The following is a 25202-nucleotide window of genomic DNA, read 5'->3' as shown; positions in this document are numbered from 1 at the left end:
AAAAGTAAAAAAACTACCTTAGAGTAAACCACGCTGGACTTTCATTCTAGATCTTGCATGTGAAAATAACCTTTTGTTTTTACAATTATTGTTACTGTAGGTGACCCTTCATGAAACTGGCTTTAGCATTTCAGATGCTGCTTTCCAACTCCGGATAACATGTTCTTTTTAGCCATGTGACGTGTCCTCTTTAGTCACCGCAGGCATGGTGGTGAGATGAGTGGTCTGGCCAGAGCTGATTGAGATTGATTAGGAGGAAGTGTACACACATTTTGTTCTCCTTTTTTGTTCCCCCAAAGTGCTTGCATAAACAATCATCTCCAGAAAGAGGGACAACTCCATTCATGGCCCAGATGCTGAAAATCACGCCCTCTAATGCGGCAAGCCACTCATCACTGACAGTGCAAATGAGACTGCTTTAAATTTAACTTGATCAAAAATGGCATATCAGATTACTATATTGTGTATTGCAAACAGAAAGTAGATGGAGACAAGCTGAACTGACTGGATGTTTTCTTTTCTCTTTGTAATTTTTCACCTTTCCCGTACCGAGACATTGATCATATTTCCTCACAACAGACTTATGTGTTGGTGGAGCCAGGAAAGATTTTGTCTAATGCTCCCAATACAATTGATGGCTGAGCATATTAGCAACAATTCTCAGCGTTAAGATATTTATTTCTCACTTTAGGAAGTACATTTACTAGTACAAGTTAATACTCCAGGTTTTAGCAGGAAATAAATACACATGATTTGATTAGCAGAAAATGCTTAGGCCTGGGCATCAGACACTAAATATTTTCTTAAAACCTGGAACGTCTGATTATTTGGACTCTGCAATATCCCAAATAAGCTGTGATGTAAAATTCACTGTTTTTTACAAATAAATGTTAGAAAATGGAAAGAGTGAATAATAATTTAAAATATCTAGACGTATATCAACTCCTGATATAAATCAGAATATTACTGAATACATCAAAAATGTTTGATGCAAATCTTATAATAATAAACTTGTCCCTCATATTTTTTCATAAAATCATAGTTCTCCAGTATTTCTATCTTTTATTCACAGGCTAGGTGCCTGGTAGAAGTGGTCAGTATTCCCAAATACTAGTCTGAGCAATTCAGATGGCAATAAAAGGGCTTGCAAACCAGATTTTTATAAAGGCATATGAATGTACTGGGGAATTTTTGCCTCTGGATGTCAGATTTTTCATTCTGTTTATCTGTGCTTCCTAAAAGTTTTTAGACCTATTAGGGCCAAGACACATTCTTTTTCCGATTTTTCTTAACAAATGATCCTGCAGATGCAACTGTGGGTATTGAGTGCAGTGGACAGGCCAAATGTAATAGCATCCATGTAAAATACACCCATGTACTAAAGCACAGAGCACTATCTTGCTGACCAGGCAACTTTATTAAATCACGGCATGATGGTAGCATGTGAGAGGAGAAGCCCCCAAATCCCAGGGTTCGTGCAGACCCTGCCGTACAGTTGTCACACAGAACTCATCTGCTCAGATTTTCCCATGGTCCTTTTCAAGGTCTGGAGTCTCCAGGTTACCTCCATAGAACCTAAGATGCTAGATGAGACAAACCAGAACAAACCAAACGTGTTTTTCAGCATTGTCAACAACCTTCAGGGAGGCAATGTTGTCATTTCTCTCTACCAAGTAGCCCAAATTATAGCACTACCCCCAGAATAAGGCAATCCTCAGTCTCTTTTGAATTCAGTGGACTCTTTTGAATGGGTGAGCATCTTCCGGGGATGCTCAGATTTCTTTGTTCCTGCTTCTTTCCAAGACAGTGTTTGGGTTTACAGAAGGGCTGGTGCCCTCATGGAGCTGGATGGTGGGGCTTCTCACGTTGGGGCTCAGCTCCTTGCTATCTGCTGAAGGGAGTTTGTCTGCTTTTAACGCTGAGGGTTACTTGCCACCTGCTCCTGAAGCCTATGGCGGATTTACCTCTTGGTAAGACCGTGTTCCCAGGGAACAGGTCATTGTTCCTTCTGGGATCTTTGCGATGTCACTTCTTACCTCCCTGAAGCCTGACCATGAGTCTCATTTGGTTTCCAGCCTGAGCAGCCTTGGTTACAGGTTTAATTTGCCTTTGCCAAGTTGACCTTCTGTTCAGATCCAGTCAGACTCTCATCTCACTTCTGTGCCCCCTTTTGATGGCCTGTGGGCAGTCTGGTTCACCATGCCAAGGGGAAAAAGTTCGTCAAATGGTTTTGTCCTGGCAGTTTAGTCCAGAAGTAACCTATCACTTCCACTCAGAGCTTGTTGCCAGAGCTGGTCACATAGCCCCACCGAACCACCAGGGGGCGTGGAAATCGCAATCCTCCAAGTGCCTGGAAGGTAGAAGAAGGGAAATAGTTGGCAACCATTAGTAATGACTACACAGCCCCCTACAAGGTGATCTCCCAAAATTCCAAATGGAAGCCAAGACAAAGCCTTTCCACAGCTTGCTTATTCCTCTCACTTTTCTGATCCCCCTGGGACTTCGTTCCTGAGCAAGGTGTCTGAATCACCCTCCCACCACCTTTTACCCTTCCTCCATTTCCTCTCTTTCCCACGATCGTCTGGGTTCCCATCTCTTCTTCCTGCCAAAGAGGGAGACATCACACGTCCTGTTTCCTATTTTCTTAGTTGGTCTTTGCCCCCCCTGGCTTCTCTAGGGCTTCATGGGATAATGATCACTGGCTAACAGGATTTACCGGAGAGGAATGAAAAACACAACAGTTTATCCTTGCAAAATTATGTCTGTGTTTATAATCTGCCCAGTAAGTATCTTATGGTGGCCACAATTTTGCCATAGTATTTTTCCAAGAGTAAGTACTGCCTATGACGTACTTGGCAACTTCCCAAAAGGTATGTGGAAGCCCTTCTAAGCACTATCCAAATTCAAAAATAGTTGTCTAGCAAATTCTACTCTGTTCTTTTCCAAAGTAATTCACTTTTATATCATGTATAATATACAGAAATGTTCATGAAAGTTATTTATTTAACAGTATGTATCCTTGACATACACCATGATGTCTTTGTTTACTCCACTTTTAATAAATATTATTGGCATCCCTATGGAGATATATTTTGTCCCATCACATATTGCTTTACTCATCCAATGCAATTGCATTACCTCTTGTAGGGATATTCCCTTTTTCTTGTTTGGAGTCACTGATGAAAGACGTACCAAGTGAGGTGACCTTCAATCCTGCCAAAGGGGTGAGGTTCAATTAGCAACCTTTCATGAGGCATCTGGGATCACTGATGATACATGGATCCTATGTGAAATCAAAGCACACAGGAGTCTTGAACTTCTGGTTTAACTTGTGGCACAGAGACTGGTCCAGGAAGACCACAGCCAGTGACAAAGGCTAATGGAATATCTCAGTGGACCCTGTGGTCAGCTACTCCCACCTTTGCTCTGAACATTAATGAGGAGCTTCTGGACTAGTGGCTGACTGGAAGATGGTATTTCAGGGGTTCCCTGTTCTCTCTGTCCTGTGATCCTTGTAGTAGACTCTTCCCTTGTTGCCATGTTTCCTCCAAGGAAATCCAGTGGAGCAGGCTTTTCTCCGACACAAAATAATGCCATACTTTGCTGGGGATGAATGCCTACACCCCAAAAAAATGCACCTTTGTCAGTAGTATTTACATTTTGTGATGCTTAGACCTCATCCTTTTTGCATTCTCATTTTACTACTCTATTTTGTATAGCAGCTCATCTGTACATATCTCTTTTTATCCAAGGCTTCCACAGTGTGCTTACAAATTGTAATGAATTCAGCTACATAACATCACTAAAGAAAATGTAAGTTTTACCATCAATGGACTTTTTTTCCAAAGGCTTCTGGCTAACTGAGCAGTCAAGTATGGATGGATAATTTAGTACTCATGGTTTTATTTCTAAGCATCTCACCCTTGCATTTCCTGACATGATCCTACACTGAATTTAATTAAAAAGAAAAAGGAGCTCTTGCCTTAAGAAGAGTAACGGTGTGTCCCTGGGAAGTGGTGGGGGCCTTGGAGCAGAACGCCTGGCCTCCTGCCCTTCTGGGCATCCTGGATTCCCCACTGTTCTCTACATATCAGAGGGAGATGCAGCTATTCTGAGTGGCCTCAACAATGATCTGGAATCATATCTGTTCTGAATAACTCAGGGGGCCTCTGAAAGATGCACAGTGATGCTTTTATAGAATTAGACCAGATCTCAGAGCTGCATCTCTCATAAACATGAAGATTTCACGGGAGATGCACGAATAAACTTGGTCATACATTTTATTCAGTCATGCATGAGGTATTTAGTACATGTTCGGATGGTTTATAGGCTTGCTGAGCAATTCGTATTTTATTTCTAAGGTGAGAAATTAGCAAAATCATCTTATAGTCTTGTCAATACAGAACTTCAAACACATAAGAACTGCAAAGCCTGAGATCAATTCAGATCTGAATGCCTCTCTACTGTGTGTTTCTTTAAAACTTGGTCAGGAGTGTCTATGAGAGAAGCAAAACAAAACACACAGTAGCAATGGATTTTTGTTTATTTTATGCAGAAAGAGCTGCAGCGATGAATGTTAATTGCCAAGGGCATTGAAAATTGTCCCTCGGGACACTCACTGCACACAGAACTTAAGGGAGTCACGTGTGAACAGTCACACTGCTTTTTTTCTTTAATATCACTGGCATTTAATTTGAATCACAAATTAACAAGTATACACTTATTTTTTATTTAATTTTAAATTGTCTGTTTACAAAACCATTATAGGGTATGTCTGCCTTTAGTACAGGAATTTGTTTTACAATTAGGCAGCTCTGTGTGATTTTTTTCATTATGGATGCACTTTTTGGAAAACTACCTGTTGTCTCCTGCTCAGGCTGCTAGCAGACTGCAGGAAGCACAGCAGAATGGGAATCAGAGGTTACCTAGACAGGTCCAGAGGGAGGATTTCTGCATTTTTTACATCCTGATAGTCAGAAATGGTATATGTAGATAGTTGGAATTGCTCCTTAAGAAATCAGAGCTGGAGCAAATGCTTAAATTTCCCTCAGTAATGTAGGCAGGGTTGTGACAAAAACACCAATATATAAATCCCAGAGATCTCTGAGTGGGATGGTCAGGGAGCATCCCCAGGGCCTGCCGCCCTATGGCCCCTTTTTCCTGGGAACATCTGTTACTCCTGTTTATCTCACCCTCTCCCCACTCACCCAGCCCCGCCTGGAATCTGGAATGAGTTTTCTGAGAATTAAGATGCATTTAAATGAGGAAAGAAATACACAGAGCTTGATGAGCTCCCATTTGAGACAATGTAATGAAGATCTTGGAGGGAAACTTCCCTTGGTTACAATTTCAATTTAGCCATTCACTTGCTTGACATTTAGATGCCCTGGAGATAGGTTAGTCTGTTCACTTCAAATTATCCCACTTGACTTTGCTCCCTTCGGTATCTTTCTGCTCTGGACCTTGTTCCAACTTGAAGAAGGCATGAGCTATTCTCCTTTTCACCTCTGGGTAATTTCCCCCTCTGCACAAAGCTGACACTCATTATGACAGTGCATGCCCCATGGCCACCAGGGGCAGGGGTCATTTTTGTCTTGATCAGTGACCAGAATAATTAAGGCCCTAGCTGAGAGTTTCCTGTTCAGCCTTTCCTCTCCCCAAACACACAAGTCACTGCCTGTGTCTGAGCCAAAGAAAGGTCGGGGAAACAATCACACAGGCATAACTAGAGACAGAAACCTTCCAATATATCTGCCAGTATATCAATATAAAAGACAGTCTGGGGCTTCCCTGGTGGCGCAGTGGTTGAGAATCTGCCTGCTAATGCAGGGGACACGGGTTCGAGCCCTGGTCTGGGAAGATCCCACATGCCGCGGAGCAACTGAGCCCGTGAGCCACAACTACTGAGCCTGCGCGTCTGGAGCCTGTGCCCCGCAACGGGAGGGGCCGCAATAGTGAAAGGCCGGCGCACCGCGATGAAGAGCGGCCCCCGCACCGCGATAAACAGTGGCCCCCGCTTGCTGCAACTAGAGAAAGCCCTCGCACGAAACGAAGACCCAACACAGCCAAAAGATAAAATAAATCAATAAATAAAGTAGCTAAAAAAAAAAAAAAAGACAGTCTGGTATTGATAAGCAAACAATACTGAATAACTGACAAATCACAGGGATATGTTCTTAGAAGGGGTAGAGAATGAAAAGGGAGCTAAGCTTTAATAAAATACCCTCACCCGAACCTAAAATGATTGTTTTTTGCTTGTCTGCAAAGTAGAGACTGTAACACCCGTCCCACTTGCCGGGTGCATGGAGGAGTTGTGAGGTAGCACTTAGAGCATCTGGGAGGGTCCTGAACACATCACATGCTTGTGACAAGTTTTGGCTTTCCTCATTTTCTCTTCTTTATCTAGTATAAAGTGGCAGGTAACGGGCCATTCAGTAATGAAAAGACTGCAATGCCCCACACTCTGGATGTCACCCCTCTTTCACCATGACTGTCTCCCGTCTTGCGATTGTGTATGGGAGAGAAAGTATTGTGCTTTAAGTAAGTAAGTAAAATGCTCTAACACAGCTTCTTGTTGAATTCTCATTGCAGCCCTAAAGCATACCTATCACACTTTGCTGGGAGGGATGTTTTGTGTTCAGTGTCCTAAGCTGTGGAACCTTGTTCTGTGCAAGTCAGACCCTCTGGACATGTTTTCCTTTGTATGAATTGTGACACTTTATTCAACTAAGGGGCTGAGGCAGGAGACAGGACGGTGACAATGGAAAAAGACAGTCTGTGGTGTGGTCAGGGGAAGAGCTGGGTGGGAGGGCAAGTGCCTTTCTTGTGGGTTCAGCACTGGTGACTCCAAAACAGTAACTGCAAATCCCTGGGCTCTGTTTCAGGGGGTGTTGGTTCCCAGGGGGAATTTACTGAAGATTTGCAACATTGAATAATGCAGGCTGATCAGTTTCAGAACCACTGCTCTGCAGCTAAGAGCTGGTGGGGCGGCTGTGCTCAAGCGTACCCACTTTAATGTTGTTTCAGTGTATTTTGTTTTGTTTTCCATTACAGAACAGTGATCTCCCTTACTCGTCAGTAAAACTGTTCGGGGCTCCCTAACAGTCCTCAGGTTATATTTGTGCATTTCCCACTTTTTCCAGTCATTAGAAAAAAAGGGCATCTACCCCGGTGGTCTGCGTGCATGGGCGAATGCACAGTAATTCAACATCATCACCCTACAGGGGTCTGGGGATTACGCCGTGGCTGTGTTACCCAGCTGAAATGAATTGCTTTGCAGCACAGGGAATTCTGCAGTTTCATTACTTTATCAGAGTACCTACTTAATCAGATAGCTTAATTTGCATACCAGTAGCACCTTCTCACCACAGGTAAGGAATATGAAATGTTCAAGGTTGATTACCTGCAGATGGTGAAGAGTGGTTGACAGAGACGTGGCTGCATCTGTGGGAGAGGCTGGTCCCAGGGCAGATGCTGGAAGCATGCCGATGCTTTTTACTCTGTTGCATTTCTGTACATGTGGTGCCCGTCCTGATGATACTTCCCGCTTCAAGAGAGATTAAAGATGACAGAGAAAGATTGTGCAATGCAAAAAGAAGAAGTATCTTCAGTACATTCTTTACAACCTTGATACTAAGAATACAGGACATTTAGCAGTTTCGCAGAGATTGAAACTGATTCATATAAAACTTCAAATGTAGAACCTTTAAGTTAAAATGATCAGCTAAATGCCAACACCTAATTTCTGACTTCTTTTGGCAATTATTATAAAATTACAGGCAGTTGCAGAGTAATGTTACTTGGGACTGTTAGTTAACCCTCAGCTAGAACCCAGAAGGACTTATCATTCATCAAACATTAGATGGGACCTCTGCACAAATCAGTAGAAGTAGCAGGGAGGTGTTGGGTGGTGATCAATCTTGTTATTAAAGACAAAGAAAGACTGAAAACTATCACAGGTTGGAAGACACTAAGGAGACAAGGTGACTAAATGCAATGTGGGGTTCTGGAACAGAAAAAGGGAGTTAGTTAGTGGAAAAACTGGAGACATCAAAAGAAAGTTTGTCGTTTTGTTACCATTGTACCAGTGTTAATAGCTTAGTTTTGATCAAAATACCATGGTGATGTCAGATATTAACATTAGGACACACTGAGTAAAAAGTAGACAGGAACTCCCTATCCCATCTTTGCAACTCGTTTGTAAATCTGAAATTATTTCAAAATAAAAAGTTTAATAATGCATTACAGAACAGCCAGAGTTGTGGCATGTTTAAGATGTGGATCAAAGGAAAAGACATTGTGCTTGTGGTTGAGAGGAAATTTTGGAATTTTGGAATAAAGATTGCAGGAAATGAGGAAATCTTAGAAAGAATTTGAGTTTTAAAGAATTTGTAAGCTTTAAATTTTGCTAAGGGTTATACACGTAGTGCCGTTAGCAGAGGAGATAATGAAGCAACAGATGTGCCCACTTGCTAGTTTCACCTCCACACCCTGATGTAAGCGCTCCACTTCCATTTTCCTTTGAGCTGTCTTGTAACCATGTCACACACCTCCTGACATGTACTTGGTCGTAACAGCTTTTGTAAACAGGACATGGATGTTAATAATAGCCCCTAATAAAAAAGATAATAAATGTTGTCTAAAGTGTCAGACCTTATTATGAGAGCCTCAAATTAGATGTCAGGACAATGGGGAAAATTTTTTTAAAGCTAGTTTTTTTGTGTTAAGGACTGTTTACATGACACTGTGTTTTCTAGACATGGATAATTAGCAAAATATCAGTTCCAGAATGCATTTCAAACCTGTTTCCCAATTTTTTTTTAATTATTTATTTATTTATTTATTTATTTATTTATCTATGTCTGTGTTGGGTCTTCGTTTCTGTGCGAGGGCCTTCTCCAGCCGCGGCAAGCGGGGGCCACTCATCGCGATGCGCGGGCCTCCCACCATCGCGGCCCCTCCTGTTGCGGAGCACAGGCTCCAGACGCGCAGGCTCAGTAGTTGTGGCTCACGGGCCCAGTTGCTCCGCGGCATGTGGGATCTTCCCGGACCAGGGCTCGAACACATGTCCCCTGCATTGGCAGGCAGATTCTCAACCACTGTGCCACCAGGGAAGCCCCTATAGTTCTATAGTTCATCTAAATTAATAAAATGAGATTTAAAAATCACATTCAAAATTGAGCAAAAGCCAAACTAACTCTTTTCATATTAATTAAATGGTAATAATGAGAAGTATGATTGTCCCTTTCGTAAAACATACCAAAATTATATGTTAGATTACATTCACTTAGCACAAAATGTCTTTCAAAAATAAATTGTAAGCACTAAACAATCTGAGGGATACACCTGCACAGTTTTAGTTGCATATCTGCGTGTACATGACTGACATCCCTGACAGCTTGTAATTCATGTTTTAAAAAATGATTCAGTATTTTAAAAGAATATAGCAGAAGGATAGCTTCTTATGCCTAAATCACCTGTTGTGCAAGGTCCTCACTCTAGTGCATTTTACACAATAGGGTTTTATTAGTCATAAACCATGGCTGACAGTCATAAGCGCCAGTGTAAATGGGGAGAATGAAATAAAGATGGGGCCTGAGAAACTGAGCTATTGTGAGCCAAGGTCCAGGAAGCAGACTCTCTAATAGCTTATTGGGTGTCTAGGAGCCAACAGAACCTTCTAGATAGTCTGTATAGGAAATCATCTAGCTTTCCCAAACTACATACATTTGGAATTAAAATTCCATTTGCTGCCAGTATCATTGTAAATGGGGGAGTAAGTCCCCCTTGTAGGGTCTTTAAGGGCCACTGCAATATTTCTGCAGAAGAAATTACAGGGTTTATTATACTCACAGGTCCTAGAGGAGAAGACAGGGCGCACCTCACCATTCAGCAGCCACCTAGCAGGTGGGGAGTCGAGAGAGAGTGAGGACCTTGGGCAAGTCTGGGTGGAGCAGAAACAAGGCTTGAAGAGATTTCATCGTTTCTTGGAATGTCTAAGTCCCAGTCGGGGAGTGCAAAAAGGGAATCTTGCGGCAGGAACCAGCCTGGGCACACCCACGCACCTGGTCCCCTGGGTGTTGAGGCAGCAGGAAAATAGGAAATTAAAAAAAAAATTTACAATCCAATCATCTTCACTCTTTATTCTCATTTTCAACCTTATTTTCCAAAATATACAATCCTTAGTTCTCCGAAAGTTAGGGAGAGGAAACTGGCTTCCTATTAGTTAACGGTGATGCAACATTGAAACACTGGACATCCCGCTAAGGTTTCCATGGTGTCCGCTGGGCTCTGCAGCACCCAGCTCCTGGAACTTTTCAGACTCCTCAGTGAATTCATTATTGTTTAAAAGAAAAGAACACCCCGTCTTTCTGTTTTTGTTCCTTCTGTCACTGTTTTTATTCTACCTTGCCTCATTCTACAAACCATCGGCCATGGAACTCCTGTATAGTTTTTCATTGTACGTAAAGCACCAATACATCTTCCATCGTGGAGGTAGTCAGGGCAATCACTGTTACCTCTCTTTTGCACAGAAAAATGGAGGTTCATGGAGATTAAGAGATGTATACAAAGTTGGAATCACAACAGGTCAGGAACTCTAATTTAGTTCTTTGGACTTAAAAAAAGATTGTTTTCTCCACAAATTCATCACTGCCTCACTAAGTTTATATGTGCAGCAAAGATGGACAGAAGGCTCTTAGGTCTGGGCATTCATCACTACGTCCAGGGAGGGAGGCCAGGGGCAGCGGTGCTGAGAGCTCTCACTGCCCTCAATCTCCCCCTTTGCTCCCCTGAGCTCAGGTAGGACCCTGCGGGCAACTCATGTGGTCCCCCAGGGCTCTCCTAATGGGTCCAACATTGAAGCCAGGACACAGACCCCATGGGGCCTGTAAACTGCCTGCCCATCTGCACGAGGATGACAGGCAGACTCAGTGATGGGACAGGCAGAGCCCACACAGAAACAGTAAGGAAGTCACCTGCCCCTCTGTGCTTCACTGAACCTTTGAGGGACAGGCACGGAACCGAAAATGCCATCCTTGTATCATGACACTTACCACACTTATGTTACTTTCAAACACAAAGTCAAAGAGACTTTATGTCACTCAAAAACACAAAGTAAAAGCTTCTTCAAGACAGGAGGTGAACAGGAGAATTCTATCTTTGAATATTCCTACAATATTTGTAGTGAGTATTTAACATGAAAAAAGTAGTCAAAGTATTTTTCTTAAAATCACCTCCTATGCAGCTATAAAAATCTTTAAGAAAAATAGTCCAGGATAGAAATATAATAGAGACTGCACACATTCATGAATTTATCTGCCTCCTAACAAGTCCAACTTGTGAAGTGTAGAGCATTTTATATGTTAGAGGCATAATTATAAATCGCTAAAATACCCGCTTGATCACACTGCAGTACATTTTCATTGCTTTACTTGAATGCTCACCTAAGATTTTTCTCTGAAATGTACTCAGAGCAAAGACAGTTATACAATGAAAGTGAGAAATTGTAAGAGCATAACACTGTCTTAGAAATAGTCCATGTAGAAACCACTTACCCCAGCACAATCTTGCCACATGTTTTATGTTCTGTCCACAGAGCCAGCCCATGGCAGCTCATAGTAAGGCAGTCAAAGAGAGTGTTCTGTCCTTTCTCTCTTACCTACTCAGACATCAACATTTTCTCCTGCTCTTTCTGTGTCAGCTGCTCTCAGGTGAGAATAAAGGAGGTGAAAATGTGAGCTTTCCTAGGAAAGCTCTGCCTCTGTCTCCCATCCTCTTCAGAGCCTTACACGGCGCCTGCTGGCAATTGTGGTTCAAGTAATATTGTTGGATGAATAAACGGATGAGAGACCCTGACTTAAAAGAGTCACTTTGTTGTACAACACAAACTAACACAATATTGTGAAGCAATTATACTCCAATAAAGATCTATTTTTAAAAATAATTAATTAATTAATTTTTTTTTAAAAAAGAATGCCACAAAGGATAGTTCCATTTCAGAAAGACACTTCTTAAGATTGAAAAGTCTTTGAGATTCACAGTAAATCAATATTTCAATGCCATGGTGGCCCCTTAGACACTATGGGGAAGACTAGAAGGGATATTTTGAAAGACACTGACCATTTCTAGTATATTTCAAATCGTACCTCATGGTTTACCCAGTGATTATAAATTTGATGCTGTTCATCATATAGTCCTTCTTTATAGTGAGGCGAGTGGGGGCTACTCTTCGTTGCAGTGCGCGGGCTTCTCATTGCGGTGGCTTTCTCATGTTGCAGAGCTTGCGGGCTCTAGAGCACAGGCTCAGTAGTTGTGGCGCACGGGCTTAGTTGCTCTGTAGCACATGGGATCTTCGTGTATCAGGGCTCAAACCCGTGTCCCCTGCATTGGCAGGCGGACTCCTAACCACTGCGCCACCAGGGGAGTCCCTGTACTTTGTCTTCTATAGACGTTTATTCATCTGTAGTAGCCTGTAGTAGTCAGGTGTTAAGTTTAAAGCATTAATTCTGCTATCTTGCTTTTTTAGCATTTTTTGTGAATGAGATAAATCTTTGCTTTTACTTATTTGTGAAGAGTATATTATATTACATTATATATTTGCATTTCTGAAATTTTTATAGCTAAGACATGATAAAAACATGGGAAGATCTGCTAAACTAAAATGGGGAATTTTCTTCTAAAACTTCGATCTAATGTCTGTGAAATAATCCAGAAGAGAAGTAATAACAAGCAGTTTTCTTTATAAACCAGGGAACATCAGTGAACTCTTCCTTGCATTTCAACCAGTCAGACTGATTGAATTCATATTTAGGTGAGAGTGATTACGCTGTCGAGACAATTAAGTGAGGTGATCTAAGCCAAGTGCTTGGCTCAGGGCGTCATTTATGGGAAGCTCTCCACAAACACACAACATCATTATCATTATTATTTCATGAATAATTTGATAATATATTTGCTCCTGGCTTGGATTCTTCTCTCTTGGATACTTTTGCTAGCACAAAAATTTTTTTCAATTATTGTAAATTTCACTAAATTTTGGAAACTGATGATCTTTTGTTGCCTAATGGTAAAATACCATCGGATTCTGATTTGAAATGGTACATAGAAAAACTCCTCTCTCATGCAGTTAAGAAGTGATTCGTTAGCAGTGTGCAAAACATTCAGGTAGAAATAGTGCCTCCAGGAGTCTCTATTTCAGAATTCCCCAGATAAGGGTAAACTCCCTACTCCCTCATGTAAACCGACATGTTCATGTTATTGTAGCATGGTCTGTCATCCCGTTGGTTTGGAAGGAAACTAGGATGGTAGAAAGAAATATGCAGAAGGATGCAGTCCAACTTAAGTAGAACCTGTTTTTAAAAAGTGACCCTGTGATACTAGCCCATTAAAAGCTCCCTTAGAAACCTCTGACATCCCCAGGGTCAAACGTGCCTCATTCAGTGGCTGTTTCATTATCTCAGTGCAGTGGGTGTCATCCTAGGCACAAGCTCCACCATCACCTTTATTTTTGTTCTTCACTCTGCCCAGATCAGAAGCTGCAAGTTGTTAGGGAACCAAAAGTGCAGCCCCACTAGAAATGGGTAAAAAAAAACCCCAAATGTTTGTTTAGATGATACTATCTATCAGAGCTGGAGAGACATGAAGCCGATCATGAGAGAAGAGTCTCTGCTGTATATTAATGTGAACTTTTCTGGAACAACATGCTCTCTTTAGCTTTTCCACATGTCTAATCACTAAGAGCCTGTCTAGCTACATGAGAAAAACAAAACCAAAAGCCCCACAACTGCCTAGAAGCTTATCAGTATCAGAAGGGTACATCATTTTAAGTCCATTCAGTATAACACCATGCAGCTGTTAAAAAAGAATGAGCAACACTGAGATGTTCTGACATGGAAAGATCTATAAGACTTGAGTGGTTTAAATGGAAACAGGAGGTTGGAGAATAATTTGCAAAATATGATTCCATTTCTGTTAAAATGCATGAAAACAGCTCATGAGTGTTTGCACAGATTAAAAATATGTATGACTATGATGGTGAAGGACTAGAAACACATCCACTGATGGTGACCCCTGGGAAGAGGGTGGGCAGGTGGGTAAGAGATGATTTACATGTTTTATTCTGTACACTTAGTCTTGGAATATTTTATAAGAATGTGTTGATGTCTCTAAAGTAAATAATAATAAGAGCAGATACTTAGCACTTACTATGTGCCTGGCACTGTTCCTCAAAGCATGCTTCTGAAGTGAATACTGTAATCATTTTACAGATGGAAAAACCGGGACACAAATGGGCTGAGAAAATTGTCCAAGACCCCCCATTTAGTGATTGACAGTGAGGTAAACAAATTTATTCAATAGCATAAAGAGGGTTGGATCACATGAGCTCTAAGATCTCTCTTATTTTTTTTAAACGTTTGTTGTTGTTGTTCTATTTTATTTTTGGCTGTGTTGGGTCTTTGTTGCCACTCATGGGCTTTCTTTAGTTGCACCCAGCGGGGACTACTCGTTGCAATGCACGGGCTTCTCATTGCAGTGGCTTCTCTTGTTGCGGAGCACGGGCTCTAGGCATGTGGGCTTCAGTAGTTGTGGCCCACAGGCTCAGTAGCTGTGGCCCACGGGTTTAGTTGCTCTGCGGCATGTGGGATCTTCCCAGACCAGGGCTCGAACCCGTGTCCCCTGCCTTGACAGGTGGATTCTTAACCACTGCACCACCAGGGAAGCCCTCTAAGATCTCTTGAGTGATCATGTCTCAAAGGGCTAAGAGGCTGGGCTATGGATTCAGATGTCCCTTGTAATAATCCAGCTCTGAAACTGGCTAGTTGTTCACCAGAGGCAGGTAACTGAGTCCTTCTGAGCCAGTTTCCTTATCTGTACAAGGTAGAGTAGGCACTGCCTCACAGCATTACAAGTGAGGACATATAGGGAGGAATGCCTAGAGACCCAGTTGGACCCTCAGAGTTGGTATGGAGATTATTTTAATCTCAAAACATTTGGGAATCAACAGATGCAGAAAGAGCTTTCCTTATTTGACTAAAAGCAGACATTTCTGAGAAATGAGGCTTCTATGATTCCCTCTTCAAGACAGGTCTACTCCCAGGAGAGAAATCAAGAGTAAACCTACCACAAATCCCCTCTCTGGGGAGATTCGCATAGAAGAAGGAAAGACCCCCTTGAACGTGCAGACACAAAATAATCACAAAATTACTTATCGTTCATTTATTTTTCTAAAAGAATAGAAGTCCTTTCTTCCACTTTCCTTTTCTCTGCTAAGTTAGATATATAAACCTCTAACTTTAAACATTTAGTGAGATAGTTACTTCTCTTGTTAGCTCCCATATATGTGAATAAACTTCTTCTCCTGTTAAACTATCTTTTGTCATTTTAATTTGCAGGCCCCTAATTACTAAACCTAATAGGGCAGAAGAAAAGTCTGCTTCCTGACACTAGCAATTGGTTGGTGAATGATACCATCATTGCCTGTGACTCTGAAATCACAAGATCATAGATTAATCTGCATATCTAAAGAGTCCAACCTGTACTCTGAGGTTAAAAATAAGATCATCAAAGCATACTGAAGTATGGATATAAACATTTTGAAATGATAAAGATCTGGCTGTACACATAGCATGTTTCTTCAATTCTGTAAAATTTTATGTAGGTGGAAATTTTACTGCAGAAACAAACTCAAAGACTGAAATTACATGAATAGAATATGGTGTAGCAAAATTTAGAGCTGAGCAAATGTGACATATAGTTAACGAGATGCATGCTTTTTATTATGTCACATTTTAATTTAAAATGAATGGTAATCAGTTCACAATAGTGACTTCAGTTGATCCTGCTTCTAAATGGTTAAAGCAAAAATAAGCTCCTGATCTGCTCTTCAGAAGATTAACTATGGCCATGGTAGATCTTTTTCTCTTTCCCTTTTGGAAAAGAAAAGGGGAGGGTGTCCCCAGGTGACAGGGACTGGAGTCTTGTGGGCCCAGCACACTTCCCTGTTGGGAAGAGGAAGGAGGAAGTATTTGCTTACGTTTCCCCCAGTGCCTGGAACCTAAGCTGCAGCTTCCCTAGAACATTGTTAATGATGAGAAGGATCTCATGGCAGAAGGATGGTGGCCACCGTGCCTAAACCAGGAACCTGATGCCTTCCCTGTCTTAGATTGTGGAGTTTCCTACCAGAAAATCTGAAAAGAAAGGATTTATGGGAAGCAGTAAATGCAGAAATAAAAGACAATTTTTTTAAGCAGATATTCATTTTTAATTAATTAATTATTTATTTATTTATTTATTTTTGGCTGTGTTGGGTCTTCGTTTCTGTGCGAGGGCTTTCTCCAGTTGCGGCGAGCTGGGGCCACTCTTCATCGCGGTGCGCGGGCCTCTCACTATCGCGGCCTCTCTTGTTGCGGAGCACAGGCGCCAGACGCGCAGGCTCAGTAGTTGTGGCTCACGGGCCTAGTTGCTCCGCGGCATGTGGGATCTTCCCAGACCAGGGCTAGAACCCGTGTCCCCTGCATCGGCAGGCAGACTCTCAACCACTGCGCCACCAGGGAAGCCCAGACAATTTTAATAAACCATAAAAATGGTTAAGTTGGTGCTGGGTTGGAAAGAGTGGCTTCTGTGTTCTTTAAGCTTTTCTGTACTATTTGAATTTTCTAGCCAAGTGTGCCTATGTCTATTATTTATTTTTTATGTCACCAGGGATTTTCTGACTAGTGAGACCACAGACTACATTTTTTTTCATTGTTATTTTCTATCAGAAAACAATGCAATACATACCATTTTTAAAAAGGAAACAAAGAAGAATTTCTAATCATGCATCAATAAAAAACAAAAGAGTACAAACATACATATATATTTTAACATATTGAGCAGATCAAGATGTTAAAATATATAAATGTTTGCATAGTGACCTGAAATAAATAGATTATTTAGTCATAGACCTTTTCATATGCATTCTATGGTAAGTCTTCTGAGAGATGAACTTTAATCTTTCCATGCAGAACTTTGGAGTATCTGAGATTTTGCCCTATTTGCAACAAGTTAAGCTGCCGTTTTCCATGGATGCAGGTAGAAGACAGAAGACTTATGGGTCAGAAACAAAGAACTCTATTACTTACTTGGTTACTCATAAACCACTGCAGCCAGCATGGGCATCCGAATATTTGCCTTGGTTCTCCTTGACCCTGAGTCACACAGGGGCTGTGTGGATAGGCCCAGATGGATGCCTGCACACACAGTGGGTTATAATACAAGAGTTCAGGGAATCAGAGTCTTTTGGGAGGTAAGCATGCTTGCCCTTACCTCTGGAAGAAGACATTATCTTACAAGGCTGTTTTCTATCTAAACATCCTTGGAAAGATAGCTGAGAATAAAGGGCTGTCGGTGCTTCTGTTTGTAAGATGTGCAGAAATGTGAGAAACCCATGGAGAATTGTCTTACCTCTGCTCTGACTAACACACAGCCTTTTACTTTTCTTAGGAAATGGCAATTATATGTTGCAAAGGACTTATTTCACATTTACTTAAACTTAGTTTTCAAATATATATTTCTTTGTCCTATTCTAAGATTAACTTCTCTTGTGTAAGAGTTAATTTTGAAATTACAGTGTGAACCGTATGACCCTAATCATTTTGGTTTAACAGTATTGCTAACTCAAATTTAAAATGCTGAGAAAAAAGCATCTCTATGTTGTCACTAAAACTACCAAAACAGCTTTAAATACACAATTAGTTTAAAAACAGCTGTGTGATCTTGACATATTTTTTTTAAAGAGCTTTTTGATGTGGACCATTTTTAAAGTCTTTATTGAACTTGTTACAATATTGCTTCTGTTTTATGTTTTGCTTTTCTGGCCCTGAGGCATGTGGGATCTTAGCTCCCTGACCAGGGATTGAACCTGCACCCCCTTCATTGGAAGGCAAAGTCTTAATCACTGGACCACCGGGGAAATCCCGATCTTGACCTATTTTTAAACATATTTGGCTAAATCCTATTTAAGTTAACACTTCCTCTGAAATCGGAATTGTGACAAACACTGTAAGAGAGCTACTATTTTTTACTTGATTTCAACAATGTTTCTATCATGCTTACGTTGCAGCTGTCTAAACAATACAGATAACAAAAGCATGTCAATTAAAAGCAGCATTTAGGACCCAGTTTCACAGATCTGCATTGGCCCTGGGTTTCGGATGATTTCAGGGCCAGGCGCTGTGAGTTCCTGTGTGGTGTAGTTGTGCTCAGCCATGGGGCAGGTGGGTTCCCTCTTGCTGTAGGAGAAGGTGGTGGGACACACGGAGATGGTTATCTCTTTCTGCTTTTGACTCTCCTGACTTGCTTCCACCAAGAGGCCATAAATCCAAACTGGAAATACTGATTAAGTGCATACTTTTTCCAACACATTGACCACAACTTGAGATTTTCATGGCGGAATATATTACATAAATGTCTGGAAAGCAAATATTTTAAGTGCACTTTAGGTAGATGTTTGCTTACTTTAATCAAGCAGAAGGAGAGATTATTCTTTTACCTTCTGGAACGTGTTGAGGTAAATTTATCTACAGAAGAGAAAACTTTAGAGTTCACCTGGTACAAAGCACCCGCATCCGGATAAACTAAGGTTGTTACCGAGTCCAAGCTTGCTGTGCTTGCCGCACGACAGGCCAATAAATCAGAGATGACGCATTGAGGGAAAGAATACGACTTTATTCGGAAAGCCAGCAGACCAAGAAGACGGCAGACTAAAGTCTCAAAATCACCATCTTATCGGGGTTTGGATGCCAGTTTGTTTTATAGCACAGAGATGGGGAGGAGATGAGGAGGTAAAGTAAAAGGGCCATAAGTTTTGCGAATATCCCCTGGAATGGCCAGCCTCAGGGAGGGGATGTGTTAATTTCTTTTTAATTGCAGCCATCCACAGGTGGACAGAGTCCGTATGTTTCCCTGAACAAAGGCACTTTGGTTTGACATTCAGGCAGAGGAACAGGGTTCCCCGAGGCAGGCCATTATGTACAGACAGTATCCTTTTAGTGAACAAAAGCAGCGGAAGGCAAAGGTTAAAGTCAAAGAAACAGATCCACCGTGTAGTCAGATTTGGTTCTTCCCTGTAACAAGGTCTCAAAGAGTGAGTGACTCCCTCCAGGTCACATATAATAATAAAAATTATTCTGGTAGAGAAAAGAATGCAGAACTCTAGCCACTCTAACTCCTTAGTTAAAAAATGAGATTTATTTGCAGGATAAGAATGATGCTGCTTTTAAAAATAATAATAGCAATAGCAAGTTTGAAAACTTTCACGTGGACCTATTCAGGTGCTTCATTGGCATTTAAGGCCTTCTAAATATCTGTACTAGCCTCCTTCAGGTCAGCCTGTGTTGCTGGGAAACTGCTTTTCTCACTACTCTCTGGACAAAACTCTGGGTCTAGTTGCCATTATTCCGTGGAGTGTTTTTAGATCCCACCCGTTGTTAAACACACACACTTTTGTTATTAATACAAGAACAGATTTTTCAGAGTTTTTTCTTTGTCTTTTATTGTTAAAATTTTTTTAATTGAGGTATAATTGAGGTAACATTACATTGGTCGCAGGTGTACAATGTCATGATTTGATGTTTGTATATGTTGCAGAGTGATCACCACAATAAGTCCACTTAACATCCACCACCTCACATAGTTACAACACTTCTTTTCTTGTGATGAGAATTTTGAAGAGCCACTCTTCTAGCTACCTTTAAATATGCAATACAGTATTATTAACGTACATAGTCACCATGCTGTGAAAGTTCCATCCCCATGACTTACTCATTTTATAACTGGAAGTTTGTACCTTTTAACCTCCCTCCCCCATTTGGCTCACTCATCCCCTGCCTCAGGCAGCCACCAGTCTGTTCTCTATCTGTGAGCTTGACATTTTTTTGTTTGTTTTTTAAGGTCCCATATATGTGAGATGATATGGTATTTATCTTCTTCTGTCTGGCTTATTTCACTTAGCATAGTGCCCTAAAGGTCCATCCATGATGTTGCAAACAGCAAGATTTCATTCTTTTTTATGACTGAATAATCAAAAACAGATTTTTTATTGGTTCTTTAGTAGATGCCAGCTTCTGATATCAGCTTTTAGGTGAAATTATTGTTAATCTTTTTATGTGTGATTTTATGAGTCAGAGTTCAGAAGACCATTTGGATTTGCTATTGTAGGCAGATGTTGAAAATTCAGTTTTTTAATAGAATCTTGTACTGTTTTGTAGATTTTACTTTTTGGATTTGATTCTCAAAAAGAAATCTTAACCTGTAAAATGTTTCTTACTTCCTTTTCTTACCAGGAAGAGATATTAGGAATCATCTAGGAAACAAATGTAGCAGTTTTATGCAATTTAAGCAATAAAAATGAGTTTCAAAATCCTCCTTTACTACCAGTAAAGCTTGAATTTTGTACTTAAATATAATATTTTCCCCCTTCCCCTTTTACCCAAGATTTACCCGCCTATTAATGTGCTGCCCTCGTTGTCTCGGTGAATGAAGTCTGCTACTGGAGAAGGTATGACCAGAAAGGATCACGCCGATGTATCTAACCAGCTGGTAGGTATGTTTTCTCCAGGATTGTGTTTAAAGAAATGAATACTTTCTCAGTTCATGCTGCTGTCTTATACCTCTTGTCTTTCTTCCATATCACTTTTCTTCTCCCCCCCATCAAAGTAGAATTTTAATATAGAATATATAATATAGAATACTGGAATACAGAAACATTCATTAGAGCCAAACAGTCTTTTTCATAAGGATAACTGCTCATGACAAAGATTAAAGATCACATGCTTGAAACCCACCTCTAATGCTGTATGAGGTAGTTTTTAAATAAAAAAGGCATAAGACGATTAAGTTTTTATTAGTAACCTTTATTATAGAGTATTTCTGAAAGACTATTCTAATTTTTTGTTTAACATATTAGGCAATCACCAGAACGCTAAGGGATACAGCTGTGTATATTCTATGAAATCCTTGGTTTCTATAGTCCTGAGATTGTATACCAAGCATAATTAAAGAAAAATACATTTGACCTTAAAGTAGAAATGATAAATAAACCTACTGATAACCCAGATTTTTTTTTTGAATAGAATTTAGAGATGGATTTCTCCTATTGTGTAAGTTGTGATTTTTAAATGCTCTACAAAATGGAAGCTCACTGATATATTGAGGGAGTGTATTTTTTGTAGAGTGTTAGTAATGTCTATGTATTGCATGCCTGAAGACTCCTTCCTTAGTGAGACTGCTGTATAATAAAGTCTTTCCAATACTTGCATATGTGAATTATGTTTGGAAATAATGTGAAATACTGTGAAGATAGCTACAGCAATACACTTATATAGCCCAGAGTACCGTTACCATTTATAAAGGTTCATGTAAACCTTTTTTTCTCTTTAGTATGCATGCTATGCTATTGGTAAGGATGTGCAGGCCATGAAAGCCGTAGTTGGAGAAGAAGCCCTTACCTCAGATGATGTGCTTTACTTGGAATTTCTGCAGAAGTTTGAGAGGAACTTCATTGCTCAGGGTAAGATTACTATTTTCCTATGAATAGAAACAGCATCATATGTAGTTTTGAGGACTTCTTTCCTAGTCTGAGAGAATTTACATTGGTCTCCATACAATTTTCCTTCTGATTAGAGAAGAGGTTCTTCCAGCCGCCTGCCATGTCTTTGTTCTTAGCCCTCTGGTTCCTTCCCCTCTACCTTCAATTTCTTTATCCATTTATTTAGCTCCTATCTTATTTTATATCTTCCTTACAACTGGCCTTCTGCTCTCCTACCTCCATTGACACTTCTCCTCGCTCTTAACCTCTCTGCAATGCTCTCCTCTGGCTTTGGGGGTTTTGGACTTTCCCAGTCCCTCTGTTTTCATCTTCCTGATTTCTTATCTTCCTGCTTCTTAATTGTTAATGTTCCCAAAGGCTTAATTACCTGTTCTTTCTGTGCTTTTTTTCCCCTATGCTGATGACTAACTTGCTATGTATGAGCCTTTACCCTCTTTCTGAAGCTCTAATCCCACATCTCCAGCTAGGAAGCCTGTGTTTATGCCACCATCCTCTCTGGCTCAGCGTGGTGAGAACCAAAGTCTTTTCCCAACTGACCACCTGCCTAGCAATTCCCTTTTCAATTTCTGTCTACCTCTGTGTCATGACCATTACCCTAGTTAGCCCAAGCTCAGGAATTGGGCATTCTTAAGCCTCTTCATTTATTCTCCAGTCATCAAATATTTGCTAATTTGCATTGTTCTCCTTTGAAACATCTTATCCTCTTCTCTTTTCATTCCTATTAAAAAAAACTTAGGCCAGTGTTTCTCAAAGTTGAATATGCTTTTGAATCTACCAGGGATCTTGTTGAAGTGCAGATTGTGATTCGGTAGGTGTGGGTGGGGCCAGAGAGCCTGTATTTTGACAAGTTCCTGGGCGATGTTGAAGCTGCTGATCTCTGACCACTCTTTGTGTCCCAAGACCTAGTCCAGACCTTTGTCCCATCATCCTTGGCCGTTAGTGCCAGCATCTTCACCAGTCTCCCTGACTCTCTATGTGCCATTGCCGGGGTAAATTTAGTATTAATTTTATTGATTGTCCTTCTGTTAAAAAGTCTATAATGGTTTTTATTACATAGCATGTGTAGGGCTTTCAAGCTGTTTTGTTTGGTCTCTTCCCTGCCACCCCTGCTAATGCTGGTAAACTCTATTTTTGACCTCAGTGATACTTACAAACAATGTGTTTATTTTGGAATAATGCATCAGCTGCACCCTTAGGATTTGTGCACTTTTCTATTTGTGTGATACATTTTTTAAGTACCATTAAAATCTCCAGAACATATGATTGTTGGGTTTTCTAAAAAAAAAAAAAAAAATTATGCAGAACTTTAATATCCCCTATTTGGTCCTGCTTTCTGACCTATCTGCCTTTTCAGGGTAATCTTATGGCACAAGTGATAGCATTTAAAAGCTTTAGTCTTTTAATTCCTCCTCCTTCCTGATGCGAGCCCTGAGCTGTCTTCTGTGCACTTCTGACATGTCTACTGTTTGGTCTCTCTGTGTTCTTTGTTACTTGGGTGCAGTAGCAACTTCTCTGTGCATTCCATCTTTCTTTCAAGTTGTGTAAAGTTCTTCACTTTTTTTCTCTGAGGGTATAGGGGGTGGGGGGAGTCAGCATGATTATATTTTAATGTAGAAAATGTGACCTGGATATAAAATGAAAATAAATATTAAATTAAATGGAAGTTACCTAAAGTGACGCTGTATCTTCTAATCAGAAAAGCAATAGCAACAAGCAAATATATAATAATGCACCTCTCTTTGATTGACAGTTTTGAACATCATAACCAGTATTGTGAACCAGCCCCTTGATTCACAATATTATGAACCATGTTCCCTTTACAGGGTGGCCCATGTTCTGTACCCTCTGCCTTTTAGGCTGCCCTTTCAAGCTCTTTTCAGTAATACCTCTTCCAACATATTGTAGTTTGATCCAAGGTTGAGAGTCGCTAGGGTGTGGGGTTGTTTGTTTGTTTATTTGTTTGTTTTGCAGATCGTTAGTGGCTGTAAGTTCTCTGAAACTTGAAGTTTTGATTCAGGGTCCACTTAGCATTTTCGAGAGTTACTAAGGTGTTTTATAGCATTCTTTGTTTCAGACATTCTCAGGACCTCTAGAGCCTGTCTGCCATGAATGAAAGAGGGTGATAAATAGAAAATGAAATACATACTGAAGCAAGCCAAAACTTGCTTCAAATAAAATCTGAAATAGATGGTCCAGTATATAAAGGAAACATACTTGTTAAAGCACAGGGATGTGGCATCACGGTGGTCTCCCATTTCTTTCCCCTCTTCAACTCAGAGTGACCTTTAGGAGATGTAGAGGAAGAGGCTCAGTCATAGCAAGAGTAGGTAGACCTGTGTTCTGCTTCTGGTGCTGCCACTAACTGTATGGTCTTGCTTAGTCATTTAACAGATTTGTGTTTCTTTTAGGGTTATTCTAAGGACTAGAGATTTTGCTTTTTATATCGCTTTTTAACTTATGTAAAAACAAAACAGTTTGTTGTATTGGCATGTGTCTATTTCTGTATTCTCTATCCTATTCATTGAACTATGTATCTATCCTTCCACCAATACCACACTGTCTTACTTATAGCTTTACAGTAGGTCTTAATATCCTCTAACTATATTCTGCTTTCTCAAAATTGTTTTACTTATTCTGGTTCCTTTGCCTTTACCTTTTGTTCATACATTTTAGAATAAGCTTGTCCATGTTGACAAAAAAATTCTGTTGGAAGTTGACCTTTTATTATGTTGAGTCTTCCAATCCATGAATGCGATATGTCTCTCCATTGATTTAGGTCTTGTTTGGTTGTATCATACAGATCCTCTATTAAAATATTTATAATCAAATATTTCATGTTTTGGAAGCATTGTGTATGGCATTGTGTTGTTTTTTTTTTTTTTTAATTTTTCTTTTTTTCTTTTTGTCTGTGTTGGGTCTTCGTTTCTGTGCGAGGGCTTTCTCTAGTTGTGGCGAGTGGGGGCCACTCTTCATCGCGGTGCGCGGGCCTCTCACTGTCGCGGCCTCTCTTGTTGCAGAGCACAGGCTCCAGACGCACAGGCTCAGTAGTTGTGGCTCACGGGCCTAGTCGCTCCACGGCATGTGGGATCTTCCCAGACCAGGGCTCAAACCCGTGTCCCCTGCATTGGCAGGCAGACTCTCAATCACTGCGCCACCAGGGAAGCCCCAGCATTGTGTTTTTAGTTTTGGTTTCCAGCTGTTCATTGTTAATATTTGGAAATATGACTAATGTTTTTGTGTTGATCTTGTATCCTGAGACTTTGTTAAAGTAATTGCCACTTATTAATTGCTTCTTAGAGATTTCTTGGGATTTTCTATGCAGACAGTCATGCTATCCATGAGTATGGACAGTAATATTTCTTCCCTTCTAATCTGTGTGTCTTTCTTTCTTTTTCTTGCCATGCTGCACTGGCTAGTACCTACAGTACTAAGTTGAAAAGGAGAGATGAAAGAGGACATTCTGGCCTTCTTTTGAATTTAGGAGGAAAACATTCATTCTCTCACCATTAAGTATGATGTTCACTGTCGGTTTTTTGTAGATATTCTTTACTGGGTTGAAGTAGAGCCCTTCTCTTCCTGAGAGTTTCTGACATGAATGTGTGTTGAAGTTCATCAA

At 40.6% G+C, this 25202-nt stretch overlaps 1 protein-coding gene across 8 annotated transcripts in view; it reads left to right on the top strand.

The window, feature by feature from the left end:
* LOC309664476 (contactin-associated protein-like 2) overlaps positions 1-21773 on the top strand; it is a 115540-nt gene extending 93767 nt beyond the window's left edge. For 5 of the 8 annotated variants that reach the window (XR_014265788.1, XR_014265789.1, XR_014265790.1 and 2 more), the window contains exons 2-3: positions 20473-20577; positions 21418-21773. The gene's annotated coding sequence lies outside the window, so the exon portion shown is untranslated. Of the gene's footprint in view, positions 1-14308; positions 14338-16925; positions 17093-20472; positions 20578-21417 lie in introns of those variants that run through there. The other 3 variants (XR_014265793.1, XR_014265794.1, XR_014265795.1) reach the window with 3 other exon arrangements.
* Positions 21774-25202: the final 3429 nt, after the last annotated feature.

This window comes from Balaenoptera physalus, assembly GCF_965194825.1.
Source record: "Balaenoptera physalus genome assembly, chromosome: 7".
In the NCBI taxonomy this organism is placed as follows: Eukaryota; Metazoa; Chordata; class Mammalia; order Artiodactyla; family Balaenopteridae; genus Balaenoptera; species Balaenoptera physalus.
The sequence above is the reverse complement of the archived record's forward strand: the minus strand, read 5'-3'. Positions and strand labels throughout refer to the sequence as shown.